Here is a 16,190-nt window from a genome sequence, read left to right on the forward strand (position 1 = left end):
TCTCTCTTCATCTTTCATGCTCAGATAGATTTACATGTTATCATGAAAAGTAGAAGCTGATGATTGGTAAAGAATTGAAAGTGAAACACTTGAGAAAATAAATAAAACTATTGGAAAGTAAATATTATCTTGATATTCACATGAAATGTAAATCATGAATCTGGTTGTTCATAGAAATCAGAAAGTTCAGTTCTCTCTTCAAATGGAATGAGATAAACTGAATGAGAACTATTAGTTTAAAAGTCTCAAGGTGAACTAAATGAAAGCGGAAGTCAACATGCTGGTGAATTTTTGCAAATTGAAAGTTACACTTTAGTTTGTGTGTAAATTACAGTTAAAATTCATTCGCCTTCATGATCATGGAACCTGAACTCAGTAATGAAATCAGAATCAGTCTGTTGGGAAAACTGTACGAATCATATTTAGGTATACGAAATTATGGAATTGTAAGTAAAGATCATAATAGGAGGTGTTCACTGAGTTAGAACTTTCTTTTTTTTCTCTTTCAACTTTGATATATTTCTACTTTACGAATTTTGTAAACTCTTTATCTTCATGATTACCATCATGATGGTGATTCATTGAAATTAATAACAATCTGCAATTTCAGCAAATGAAAACATTATATAAACAGATAGGGAAACAATTCTGAGCATTTCATCAGTTTTAGTGTTCAGGGGAACAGAAAAATTATATTCGTTGTAACAACAAACAAATAAACAAAACACAAAAATGAAGCCTCATGGTGAGAGGATGATAAAAGATGATGAGGATGAAGATGATGATGAATTCAGTATGATTAATGATGAAAAAAGATGAGGCAAAAAGAGGAAGAAACAAGAAAAAAAAAGTTACCATGAAATAAACAGTAAAAGTGATAAATTCATGAAGAGTGGAAGAGAAGAAAAAATTAAATAATGATAATTATATTTGATAATATTGTATAAATAATTTTCCGTTCAGGTTGTCGACCTAAATGATAATAATAATGGTTTAAGCTGAAAAGTTCTAACTTTTCATTTTCGAAAAGTTTCCGGTTTCTCTTTTATCGTTTCCCTTTTCTGATAATTTCTCTTGGTGATAAAGTTCTGTGATCTCATGGCTTCTAAGTTCTATTCAGCTTATGAAATACATTTAGAAATTAAAGACAAGAGGAAATGGTGAACATGTCGAACTTTTCTCTCTCTCTCTCATCTTTAACATGATTATATTCAGAATTATCATGATCATCGATTTTATCACTCGACACTTCACCTTAACTTTTCTTGTTCTCTCTCTCTCTCATTAAATGTTCACTTCAATTTCCTTTATCCCTCAGAACCTTTAATTTTATCTAAGGTACAAGTTACCTCGAAGTAGTTTCAGAATCAGATCAAAAAAACGAACCTAAGTTCGTGAAATAAAAGTACAAATCTCCTTAATAGAAAAGTTTTTATCGACAATAAAACTAATAATAATAACCCTTTTCCTTTTTGTTATCAACCCGCAATCATTGACTATTCACTAATGACTAATGAATATCCACTTGAGATTGATTCATTTCTACTATTATCTATTTTCACTATTCATTGACTTTTCCATGAAACATTAATCATCCATCATTATCATCATCACCAAGATGATATTCATCATCAGAAAACTTAACCCTATCCATTACAAGTAAACCCATAAAACCAGTAAATATCTTGAACCCAGAAAGGTTTAAGGTCAATCAACATAAAAAAAACTCAGGTTACCTTTTAATCAACAATTTGAAACAGATAATAAAAAGTTAACATCTTAAGGGGTATGTATCACCCAAAATCGACCGAAATGTTATCAACCTAACTAAACTCAAACTTTCCACAAATAAATGTCCTTTTGATTACAAGTATTTGCGTGAATATTTGAAGCTTCTATGATATGTAATTCAAAAGTTATAGCTTATCGAAATTTATTAGGCCACTAGCGATTCCTCGTAAACCACTTTTGCAAATCAATCTAAAACACGTAGACTTATAGAAGATACATAGACAATTATTTTTGGTTGATAAAATAGGCTGATAACAATGTCCTCACGGTATGTTTTCATTTCGAAGCTAAATGACCTCTAGATTATATTTGAGGAGCCGACGCGTGAAATGACTTTTCCTGTTGTTAATCGATAGAACGCTAAATAAACTATATTTGTACGAAGTTTCATGTCTATATCTATCACCGTTCTCGAAATATTATCGAAAAATAGTTTAAGTTTCGACGGCAATTGTGGCCGAACGGGATATTTTAGAGAAGTTTTGATTAGACAAAACATTGGTTTTCGATGTATTCTATCAGAATAATGACCTTATTTTAAGTTTTACGAAAGTCGATTTTGGATGATACATACCCCTTTATCTAATCACTAATAACAATTAAACCCTGAAATAAAACACACAAACACATAGAGAATACACTAATTAACTTATTTGATTGTGATTGTTAATCTTAATAATAACAAGAAACTTGTGACACAATTGTAATTTACAAATAGTAATAAGCTGATGAACAATTTGATTGACAATTAAGCTTAACAATTGAATTTATATCATTACAAGGAAAATCAAAGTTAACTATCAACAACAACTGATATGATACTAATAGTTATCTAACAATGATAATATACAATGATAGTGTAATCAATTGAACTGTCAGAAACATTGTTGAGTTAATCATCAGTTGAAAATCATTAAGTGAAAAGTTCAGTGTTCAGAGTAATAGTAATAATATTTTCACCCAAAATTCAGAGGAAAAAAAATTACCGACAAACACACATCTAGAGAGAGAGAGAGAGAGAGAGAGAGAGAGAGAGAGAGAGAGAGAGAGAGAGAGAGAGAGTTACAATTAATTAATTTTCCGTCATTATAATTGAATGTAAATAATCAGTTGGTACAGGAAAATTTCTGATTAAATTATTATCATGGCGATAACATTGAATTTATCATCTTGTTATGCAATTAAAAAATGAACACAATTTTCAATTTGTTAATCATGAAATAATCACAATGATCACAATTATCATTATACCATCCAGTTTCATGAGTTTACTTTGTTGTTATTATTATATTAATATACTATATAGTTTATTGAATAAGTATCCAGCAACTTTTTCTAACCATCATGATAATTCATTGACGATTATTATTAACAATAAATCTGAATGGAAACTGATGAATGAAATTGAATGAATGAAAAAAAAGTAATAGGAAGTTAACAGGAAGAAAAGGTTAGGTAAAGTGGAAACAGTTGAAATCATAAATAATGATCCATTGTATCTGATGATGTAATAAGAATGAACTTTAATGGATCATCATCATCATCATGAGGAGGTGGGATGCTGATGATTTATGAAATTGTATTTTATAATCTCTATGTTCATGAATGGGAAAAATGTCTCTACCAATTTAAAGTTTTTTTTTCTTGTATAAAGAAATGCTTTAACTCATGATTACATATATCATGAATTTCAATGAATGAATCATGATAACATAGGGATATTAGTGTTTAACTGAGCTTAATTTGTGAGATTTTTTTATTCGTTATTACTTTGTATTACAGGGAGAGAATATTATCTTTGAAGATAATTTTCTTGTTCCATTCGATTGATAAAAAAATTACCAAGTAAAAAACTAATGTGTTCTAATAGTATTCCCACTATGAGTAGTTGATTGTCGAAGATGAATTAAGATTGAGTATATAAACGATTCGAGTTTTTTTCTTCTTCTTATTCATTTAGTTGTATCGTCTATTTTTTGATTACCTTAATCATCATTATGATTATTGATAGTTGAATATTGTTCATGATAATTAACGGTACGTTCTTTATGTAAAACTTTTCATGAGAGAGGAAAAAGTTGAGTATTTATGGATCCAAATATTACACATTATCTTTTCACAACTTTTGACGATATTACAAAGGAGAAAAGTATTAGAGAGAGAGAGAGAGAGAGAGAGAGAGAGAGAGAGAGAGAGAGAGAAAGTTGATGATATACTTTTTTATTATCCGGATTATATTGAGATAATCATTTGGTATAATATGAGGATAATGATGAAGAGGATGATGAACAGCAACAAGAAAAGTGTCAATATAAAGCTAATGAAAGTGAAACTTATCATTATATTAATATTGACGTGACCTACTTACCTTTAGTTACCTTGTCTTGTTTTTGTTTTGTTTTCCACACCAATAATTTCATCATTATATTGATACACAATCAACTTTAATTATGGTGCTCATGGTGATGATCAATTGATGAAGATGATAAAACCTTTTGGATTGCTGCAAAAACTGCTCAAGGTTTTTAAAAGATTTTAAAATGATTAAGATTAGTGAGAGAGAGAAAGAAAAAGAAAAAGAATGTTGTTAATCTGATTCGAAGTTTTTTTTTGTGGTTGCAGAGAAGAAGCAGAAAAAAAGTTCTGATAGAAATTCCTGATTCCCTGAGATGAAGTCAAATTAACCCATTGAAACAGTTTTCCCGAGCTTTACCTGACTGATACTCTATGTAAGGTTAAATTGTTATATGATGAAGATGATGGTGATAATGATGACTGAATGATTAAGGTAAACGGGTCTCTTGAGATTATATTATATCCTCGGGATAAAGTTGATATATTTTTTTATTCTCGTTTTTTTCACCTGACCCAACCCATTTCAGGTGATAAAGACTCTCCTTTGACTAAACCTCAATCAACTGATTACCCTGAGGCTATTAAACAACTAAATGGTATCAGAAACATTATATAAGGTAAACGTTACTTTTTCTGTATTTCTTTTTTTTTTGGTTTCTCCTTTTTCTTATTATCAAAGATTAGGATGTATTCATTTAAACACGTTGATTCAATATCATGAAATTCATGAGAAAGTTTTGAAAGTTTTCTAATTTGATTTGAATTTTTTTAGATGGTTCGATTAACCAAATGATTCAGATTCCATGAAAATCTATGGTAGAGAAAAGAAGTAATAAAATTTATTCTCATGTCACAATTTTCGTTTCTGTTCAAATTTTTCGATCACAAAGAAACAATTCAGTCTATTCATGTGTAATCTCTCTCTCTCTCTCTCTCTCTCTCTCTCTCTCTTATGTGTTCACAACAATTCTGATGTCAAATCATTTACAGAATAACATAAAGAAAACTGAGAAAAGATTCCAAATACCGAATGAGTAAGAAATAGAATTTGTTTTATTTTTATTACGATGATTTGGAAATGAGGAAAAAAGTTCTGAACGAAATGTGAAGATTATGTGAAAAGAATCAGATCAAAGCTTAAGAAAGAAAAAAATAGAGAGACAGAGAATCTCAACTTAGAAAAGATTCTCCCAGATTATGCTAATAATAATAATTTAGAACAGACTGAATCTGATAATCGTTGTCGTATGAATTGTTCAGGTTAGAATGAAAATAAAAACTTTAAAAAAAGTTAATTCCAAAGTTATGATGCAGAATCGAGTCCCGAATAAACTTACACTAGAGGCTCATTTGAATTTCACCTCATCTTCAATCTCGAAATCTCATCTTCAATCATCTTGTTTCTGATTATCTTCCCTGGGAGTAAATTCGCTTTTTCAACAAAAAAAAATTATTCTTCATCTTTCTCATTGAATGTTCAACTGTATTTCGAGCAAAAATGAGTGAGTAAAAGTGAATTAGATGAATTTTCTTTCCCAATTCATCTTCAATTCAGTTGTTCATCATGATGTATCCTGATGGTACCATTGGTGGTAATAATATATAAGTTTATTTTGTTCCTATTCTGAAAGATTGAGGTCAATGTTGTTTTCTGATGTTTCCATGTTCATGATAAGCAAAAACTGAAATGAACAATATAAACAATCACAATCAACATAATCATCTCAATCTCTTGACATTATGATGTCGATTTTTTCATCGCAATTATTAAACACCTTCAATTTGATGTGTTTTACAATTGTTCATCTCAAATCAAACAATCTTTTCAGATTTAATCGAACCTGATAGAACCAAAAAGAAGGTAAAAAATCTCGAACTTGTCAATTTTTCATATTCTTTTTTTTTTCCTTTTCTTCACTTGTCTCATCTTCATCTCACGTTTCCTATTTGTCTACAGTTTTATTATCTTCATCTCTTTTAACACCATCACGTCAACAGAAGATAATAAATATATGATAAATAGATGGAAAGTAAATGATAAACATGGAAAAAGAAGAAGAAGAAGAAAAAAGTTCAATTCTTTCAATGAACTTGCATTGAAATTCTGATGTACATTTATAAATAAATTGCCCAGAGAAAAGGCTCTGAAGAGGAGAGGGAGGTCGAAAAGGAACAATTTAAAAGAGACAAAAGATGATAAGGATGATGAAAAAAAAGATGAAGACGAGGTAGACATGATAAGAAAAAAAATTCTCTTCATGAGTTCCTATTGAATGGTCATGATAATGGTTTGAATCAACTATTCATTTCTATTTATCTGTTTATATCACTCAGGTAGTATCATGATATTTGGAAGATGATGATAATGATGAGAAGGAGGAGAAAGATGAATACAATAAGGGATGTGAATGTAGAAATGGATGAGGATGATAAAGAAAAGGCAATAAGCTGGAAATGATCGAGAAGATGAAAGAGAAAGAGAGAAGTAGATTGAATTCATTTACTCAGCAAGAGAGAGAGAGAGAGAGAGAGAGAGAGAGAGAGATAATCCTTCATCTTATTCCGTCTATTGATGATAAAGAAGATAAATAAATGAGAGTAAACATCGTGGCTTCTTCATAAAGCAACTAATTAAATTTCAGTGAGAAAAAGAGCATCATCCATGTTGATGACAAAGATGATGGAGAAGATGATCAACATCAGAATTAAGATGAATCATCTTGAATATACCATCATTTATGGAAGAGAGAAAATGAGAGAGGCAAAAAAGATAATGAAAAATAGATCAAGAAGCAAAAGATGATATTCAAAATGTGTGACAAAATGTAAGAGATTCTGAAGACTCAGATGAGGATGAACATCATCATGAGCACATCAGAATACACAATATTTTTCGTTCTTTCTAAATTGATAATAAATTCATTCAACTGGAATAAAATCTCCCGGTTATCTCTCTCTCTCTCTCTCTTAACCCAGATCTCCATCCTCATCTGTTTCTTCATAAACTTTTTACTAACAGTTTTTGCTTGTTCATCATCATGAGGATCAGAGGAAAAAGGAGCAAGAACAAAAAAAATGATCGAACTTGTTTTTTTTCTTGACAAAATTTAACAAACTTTTTTCTTCAATCTTCTTTTCACTCACTTATTACCATGAAACTTAATTTCTTTCTTCATGTTGAGTACATGGATTACAAATTATGATATAATCATGGTTCAGGAGACAGATTATAGCTCAATGTCACTATCATGATTTTCATGTTGTTTCAAGAAGTCACCATGTTAAACATGAGACAATAATAAAAAAACATCATCATGGAAAAAAAGTTCCCATTCCCTGTAATTTTTTTTCACTTCTTGATACAATTTTTTAGCAACAGTTTGATGTTGACTGATTATTTCTTCCGCTTCCTCTTTATCCTGTTCCCCATGTTACAGTTTAGAAACGTTACCCTGTACGATAGCTGAATTATTAGTAAGATATCAGAGTATTTGATTAACCTCATTTAGCTGAAACTATGGAACATTTTTGGTGGAGAGAAAATTGTTCACCTCATGATGATGATGATATTCTTTTCTCCGCCGTTTACCATGAATTGTGTTGCTTTTCCAATGTTATCTTCATCCTATCAACCTTTTCTTTTCCTCTTTTCCTCATTCGATCATCATGATTATCAACAAAATGACTGATGTTTTGGTTGTTTCCTTTTTTTCCCTCTCAAGATTTAACTCGAGAGATTCTGATGGTTATGAAGTAGTCAAGGAATAGAAGAAAAAAATATCAGAACCTAAGCTAATTTCGGCAACATCCTGAGAGGGTTTATTCAGCTTCAATGAGTTTTCTTCCTTCCATCATCATATTTTCATCTACTTCAAGTAGAATCGTTTCTTTATCTTGTTGTGATTCTCAACGTCTCAGACTTTTATTCAACTTTTATCGATATATATTCAGGTAACATTCACATGATGATGACATGGAAAAGGTTGAGAACAAGATAATAACCATGATGATAATAATGATGTTGATCTGATAAAGGAAAGGAACTATTTGATTGAGTATAATAAGCAAATTGATTGAGAATAAAATTGTTCGAAAAAAAAGTTCTGACAATCAATAGATGATAAAATTCTGTTGAATCGTAGAATACACTTTGTTGCTATTCCATGATAATCCTCATTAGTGTAACATTAAGAGTAAAGGGGAGAATTTTTTGTTCACTATTCTCTTCTGTATTCTTATCAATTATAACTTGATAATTTTTTTTTCTATTCTACTCATAAATACGTAACCATCTTCACTGTCATGATTATCATGAGACAGAATTATAATTATTGTTATTAGAAATAATACTAAAGTCTAAAGTAAAGAGAGTTTACTTGCCTCAAGATAACTGCCTCACATCATCTTCCATCATTTCATCATCTTTCTCGAATCATCATAATCATGATGACTGAAGAATCTTCATGGTGATGTATCTTCGTTTTCCCTCCAAGTTTTACCTGGAAACCATGAATAAAGCGTCTTGGGACTGGAATAGGAACAGGGAAAAACAAAGAGAGAGAGAGAGAGAAGATGAAAATGATGATGATGATGGATGTAAGCTCATTGCCTCAGGGTAGATAACATTATTATCATAACTTGATGGGTTTTCTTTTCCTTCGTTTTTCACCTCCACGATTCTCATTTCACCTCTCTCTCTCTCTCTCTCTCTCTCTCTCTCTCTCTCTCTCTCTCTCTCTCTCTCTCTCTCTCTCTCTCTCTCTCTCTCTTGTTTCGTATTATTCAAAATTGATGAAAATTCTACCACTTGTTACATTTACTACGAAGGAAACTACCCAATAGCAGCAGAAAATTGTACTTCATTCATTGAACATTTCAAATTTAAAATATAAGATGACAGGATAAAGACATGATAACATTTTATGCAACAAAAATTTCACTTCTACTCATTTCATTATATTTAATTCAACTCTGATATAATCATGAACTCATATCAATAAAGGTGACAGAAAGAAATTAGATTAATAATAATTACAATCAAATCTGTAACAAAACATTGATAGGAGGGTAGAGAGAGAGAGAGAGAGAGAGAGAGAGAGAGAGAGAGAGAGAGAGAGAGAGAGAGAGAGAGAGAGAGAGAGAGAGAGAGAGAGAGAGAGAGGAATCGGTGTGCTAATAAATGAAGGTGTAAAAAAAGTTTCTCCATCTAATCCTCATCCGGTTCCGGTTGTCAATCACCTTCAGGTATTATCATAATCATTATCACCGGTAACTATTATTATTATTACAAATTATTATCGTTACTTTTGTGTAATTCATTGATAATTAATATCATCAACATTACGATAAACAATTAATCATTGATATAAACTTTGATAAAGCTAAAGTAGTAATGATATTATTCATTAATTAAAATTTAATCATGAGCAGAAAAAAATATTACACAATCATAATCAAGGTAAATTAATGATAATACAATTTGATATCAATAATAAATGACATTAGTTGACAAGATAATCTTATTCATTATAATGTAAATCCCTGATCATGATAATTATCACCAGAATCATGGCAAAAGTAATTGAATTGTTATTTTTTAATCAACTTGATTAATCATAGTCATGAATTAATCTTATCATTGAACATTTTCTTTGAATTATTTAACAATTTAGAATAATAAACAATTGAGTTAATTGGAAAAACATACAATTAAGATAATCCGTTTTTCTTGAACCAGAAAATAAAAATTCACCAAAATGAGCAATCCTTTAATACCAGAACGATATCGTTGAGTAAATCATGAGGAATTCATGATAAATATATTATTTCATGATCGCAAGTGAGTATGTGTGTGTTGATTGTCATTGCTACATTAACATGATGATGATTCTTGAATTACAGGCAATGAATGATTCAAAGTTTCATATTCAGAATCTAATCATGGAGTCATAATCTCCCATGAGAATCATGAAAATTATCATTGAACCTCTGGTATGAAAAATAATGATATGAAAAATGATTACCTTTCTTTGATTGTTCTTATTATTATTTGTCATATCATCATCATTATTATCATGCAATCTGATTTCAATAAAATTATCTCACCTAAAAACATGAAGATAAATATCTTATCTTCATGTCGATAGTAAGAAGATAATGATAATAATTTCATTCAATTCACGATCTCCCATCTTTTACGCTATCATCATCTTTTATCATCCATCTTATTATCCTGATAATAATAACCAGCATCTGATTAGTGCACCAGAACCAATTCAGAGCTTACCCAGGTTTCTGAATCAGATTAGAGATGATTCTGAAAGAGGATCAAGATTAACATCATGATCGCCATCATCATCATCAGGGTAACAATCTTCAACAAATGAACATCTTGACTCATGATGATGATGAGATTGAGATAATGATGATAATAATTCAGTTCATTCACGTTCACAAGCACAAAAAGTTGAACAATTCATTTCATGGTGAAAAACCTTTTGAAAGGGAAAAAAATAACAATACAAAAATTCATAGATATTTATCTTGACCATCTCATGGACCATCATGTTCATATCCAACTGACCAATAAGGATAATATGACAGAGACTTAACCTCCCATTTCAATGAATTTAAATTCTCACATGATAATTCAAAGGGAAGTTCATCTTCATTGTCATGAATTAAGTTTTCTTTTTCCTTTTCAATTCTATCACCTTTTTCTAGCATTCACCTTATTCACCCACTCAGGTTCTTCAATCTTCCCAAGAGGAAAAGCTACAAATTTCATGATGATATCTCTTTTCCCTCCCAGATTCATGTTCATTTTCAAATGTATATCATTACCATCATTATGAATCATGATCAATCAGATTGAAATGAAATATTATCCAGGGAACCATTGAGGATTCATGATTATAATTATGATAACAATAAAAATCTTTCAGACAATTGAATTGTAAGTAAAATGAATCAATTCATTTTCTTGATTCTGATTCAGTCGAAAAGCAAAAGAAAACATTAACAACGAACCTTATGAATACTCAGAACTTTGAATGAATTATTTTCGTCTTCTTTTATCTAACAACCTTTACTTTCCTCATCAGGTAACTTTTTGTATCTTTCTCATATAATAATAATATAATTTTTCCTATTCCCCTTCTCCTTCATCCTGAATGAACTTCATGAAAAGATTATCAAACAATCATTTGATTGCTTACAAATATTACTAATAAAGTAACAGGCTAAATATAAACTCAATGATAATCCAATTTGAATATGCAGTTATACAAATGTAACCTCATGCAAGGCACTAAGAGCAAAAACTTTTCCCTGGAATAGGAATCAGATTATTATTCGTTCATAGAAATTTGTATTTATCATGAAATTTAAATAATCTACCAGTAACATATCATAATAATAGAAATGTTATCATGATAAATTAGATTCTGTTAACAGGGTGGAAAAGAAAGTGATCTCTTCAGGATAAGAATCAGAAATTTCACTCTCTCTCTCTCTCTCTCTCTCTCTCTCTCTCTCTCTCTCTTTGTTTGTTTCTTTCTTTTTCCACCGCGAAAAAAAAGGAAAGTTCTGATCAGAATTCTGGACAGAATAATAGAAAAAGATCTAATATGTTATTTTTTTCTCTATTCGATAGAAAAAAATAAGGTTTCTGTTTCTAAGATGAAGAGAAAAAAATCTTGAGGATGATGATGAAGATAAGATGAAAAGATGGAGAAAAAGAAAAGAAAACAAAAGACTTAATAGTTATTAGAACTTTTCTTTTTCTTTCCTTCGACAACTTTTACTTTCGATTATATATTTTTTTATCTTCTAATGTTGACCTAATAATATATTACATCGTTTAAAGATAACGGAATGATAAAGGGATGAGAAAAGGTCTGAACATGATTGACCATTAATCGTAAGGTCTGTTTACATTATACCGATATTATTATTACCATTCAATTGATTGTTGACCATTTATTACATTTTATTTTACTTTATTTTTTTCTTTCCCAACAATCAAATTGTGAATGATAATCATCAATTTTCATCTGATTTTCTCATCTGAGTGTGGTCAGTTTTGACCAATTGTGATAGTTGTTAATGATTACTACTCATTAATCATTCAGGTGCTTAAATTGTTTGGTATTAGTGTAATATTTATCTATCAAATAATTAACGCCTTTTTTTCATTTGATATATTATTTTCATTCAGTTAACAATCACAATTAACAACATTTAGGAATTAACAAATTAAAAATTTGACCTTAATTTGATTATCTTAATATTATAATTGTGTTAATGATGATAAAGTTATTTTTTTTGGAAAATTGCTTTAAGTTGATCGGGTATGTAATTAATTAACTAATTAACTAAAATAGTGAGATGATATTTTGCTAACTCATTTGAGCTCAACAGCATAACGATTAGTTTAGCTACTTATTAGCAATTAGTTGATTGTTGATGTTTCATAACAATAAAACAGAGATTCAGAGGATGTTGGAGAGAGAGAGAGAGAGAGAGAGGGTATTAGAACTTTTATCTAAGTTCATTACCTTTGAGACAACGAAGACAAAATCGTAAATGTCAAGCGAGTCGAACTGAATTATTTTGATATAATCAACTTTTAATGGAGAAAAATTTTGGACTTTTTCATTCGAACTGAAAATTAGATCAAAATGAATTATCAGAGATTGAGAAGCTGTCGGATCAAACCCTAATCTAATCAGAACTATTAATAAAATGGAAGATTATAATTTAAAGGATTATAATTATGACTTTCAACTGAGTTTTGGTTGAAGATTATGTTTGAATGACTAGAACAGTGACCAATGAAAAAGCTCAATATGATTAGATTGAAATGAAGTTACTGGAGATTTGTTATCAAAATTGTTGATAATAATATTATGTCAACATTTAAATACTTAATTAGAAAATTTCGATAAAAAAAATCAAATTCGATCAGAGTGAAAATAGTAACGACATCTAGTGAGAAAAGAAAGAGCAAGAGAAAACTTTTCTTTCAAGATTTTCGTTACTTTTATCACTTTTACTTTCTGTTGGAATCTAGAAGCTTCTGATGTAACGTTAAAACCTAAAATTCAAACGTTGTAAAGTCAACTAGTTGATTTCCTTTTAATAGTCAAGGTGACTAGTGACGTTATCTACGTCATTGATTAAGGTAACCTTTGTCCTTGTTGTATATAAGGCTATGTAGATAAAATCAGTTACTACACTTAAAAACTTAATACCTGTCATAGTCACTCTCCAAATTAACCTTTCTCTTTGTTGTAACCCTTTACTTTTACCCTTCGTAATAAACTGTTCTATTCAGTATCGTGTGTGTGTATACATTTACTTCACAAGATCAACCACATCCTCACACTTTCGAAACTGCTGATGAAGATTTGTTGAATTGTCTGTTCGACTTGGAACTAAAAAGTATCCGATATGGAGCTTGATATGTTTTGTGAATGAGCCGATAGATTTTTCAATCACTCTCGTTCTCTTTATTCAAATGCAGAACATTCGGTACAGTCCCGCTCTTCCTGTCAACTCTTCGTGTTCACGTATCCATTTTTTCGTGTTGATGATATGATGAGATTGCTAATCGACATTGTGATTAGTGATGATTTGCATTCAGCGAATACTATTGACTTCATCAGTCAGAATCAATGGAGGTATTAGTGTTCTTGAAGCCAAATAAGTATAAGATGAGAATCGCTCTGCCTTTTTTTGCCGTTTTTCAAGGCTGCAAAGTGATCTAATGATCATAATAATTCGTATATGTTTCGATCTGCTATTTAATGAGTATTTCCCCCTCCATTTTTATACTCTGTTTCATGTTAGATTTGTAATTTCTACCAAGACTCTTTTATGTTTTGTCAAAATTCTAATAGAGGGCAGAATATGTTCCAATAGTTAAAGGTTAAGTTCGAATGTTGTTAATATTTGGTTCTAACGTAATGTCGATTATTCAATTATTTAAGCTATCAACTTGTTCCAAAGGAACTATAATTATTCTCGGTAATAAACTATCGAACTTTAAATTTGAAGAACTATCAAAACCATTGGTTGATAGAAATGAGTCTTCGAGTTCAATTTTCGAAACTTATTTCAAATCATAACTCAGCTAACAGAATTTTAGATATATGATTTGGAAAGTTTTTAATGATCAATTCTGAAAAATGGATTCATGCTAAAATCGACATTACACTTTCTGGCTACCTTTCTATTAGATAATTTAGATTGATTATCGAAATTAAAAGAGAAAACTAATAATCTTTTCTTCATTTATTTTGATCATAATAACATTCAGATGATGGAGACGAAGTGACTTTAATGTATGCAAAACATGAGGTAAGATCAATTTTGATTAATATCTAATTCACTCGGTAAACCCTAATCTTGAACATTCACCATCACATGGAGACTTTGAATTGGGCTAATGAGTTAACCTGATGAAAATTAATTACAAAAAGTTAATATTGGAAAAGAAATGGAAAAAATTTCACCATTGGCAAATATCTCATTCTCATGGAAATCATGGAAACTCTATGACCAACGGAATCAATTTCATCAAAAGAACAAAATATAAAATAACAAAAATTGAATTCTATTCTGATAGAAATTGAGCAAGAAAATCATTCACCAAGTTATATAATACGTTTCTTGATGATATCATGAAAACACCATGAAACATGATGAATTTGAAGAGAGAAAGAGAGGAAGAGAGAGAGCAGAAAAATAGAAAGAAAGAAAACTCTCTCTTCTCTTCCACGATAAATAATGTCAAAGGATAAGGAAGATAAAGACGATAATGATAAAAGGGGGTCAAAGGAAGTTGAATAGTAGGATGATAAAAAAGTGCTCCGTATCTGGATAGAGGATAAACTAAGCTCGTAATAAAAAGGAACCTCAATTCCTATATTTTTGTTCAATTACTTTATTCATGAAAGATGAAGATGGAGATTTAAAGAGATTGCGTTACAAAACGAAGATTTTCCTCTCTCTCTCTCTCTCTCTCTCTCTCTCTCTCTCTCTCTCTCTCTCCATCCTCGTCTTCTCCATCCTCATCCTCATCCTCATATACAAACACACACATAGAGTACAAATCTATGTTGACTGGCCTTCTAAGTATTGATCAAGGATCAGAGATGCTTCATACGATTCTGCTCTTTCCCTCTATACATTTCTCTCAATTTTATCTTCCTCATCCTCATCCTCATCCTTATCCTCATCCTCCCTCTCCACCACCTCCTCCTCCCACTCTCACTTAAGTCTCTTATTTTTTTTTCATTGTTAACTTTGCCTTCCATTGATCAACATTTACTCTTCAACGTAACTTTTATCTTTTTGTTTTTTTCTTGTTTGTGTTTTTGTTTACAATCAACCATCTGATTGCCGGTTAACATAAACAACAATCAAATCCAATCATTTGAAAATTAATTCAACAACAACAACAATTACAAAAAAGACAAACCCAATTATGTTAACAATTATTAAGCGAGTGAGAAAAAAAAATCAATCCTAATAGTATTAGAATTACTAACAATTAATTAACTCTTGTTAATCATCACCAATCAATCTCGTAATGACCACAATCAACTAATAATTAACTTTTTGTTTCACTTTGATAAGTTTTCTTTTCTGTTGTTTCTCTTGCAACAATTAAATCATATTATTATTATTAATATATGTAGATGATATTAGTAAAATCAACAACATGATTAAGTGATTGAAATCAAGTGATTAATTGAATAACACGTTAACAATCAGGACAAACAATCAACTAGTCCCAACAACAAACTCCTTCTCATCCTCATCTTCATCATCCTATTGTTTCAATTGATAATTTATTTCCAATAATTATGGAATCAAAAAGATCAAAAGTTTTTGTTTTGTTTTGTTTTTTTCTGTATGAAAATTGAAATTTCATGGAAGTGAAAAGTTTTTAGTTAAAAAGAAAAGTTCTGAACAAAGATGCAATTAAATTCTGAAAACGAATCAAAAAACGATATAAAAGTTTACTAGTGAATCAC

Source organism: Panonychus citri, unplaced genomic scaffold (assembly GCF_014898815.1).
Source record: "Panonychus citri isolate SS breed McGregor unplaced genomic scaffold, ASM1489881v1 Contig00142, whole genome shotgun sequence".
NCBI lineage: Eukaryota > Metazoa > Arthropoda > Arachnida > Trombidiformes > Tetranychidae > Panonychus > Panonychus citri.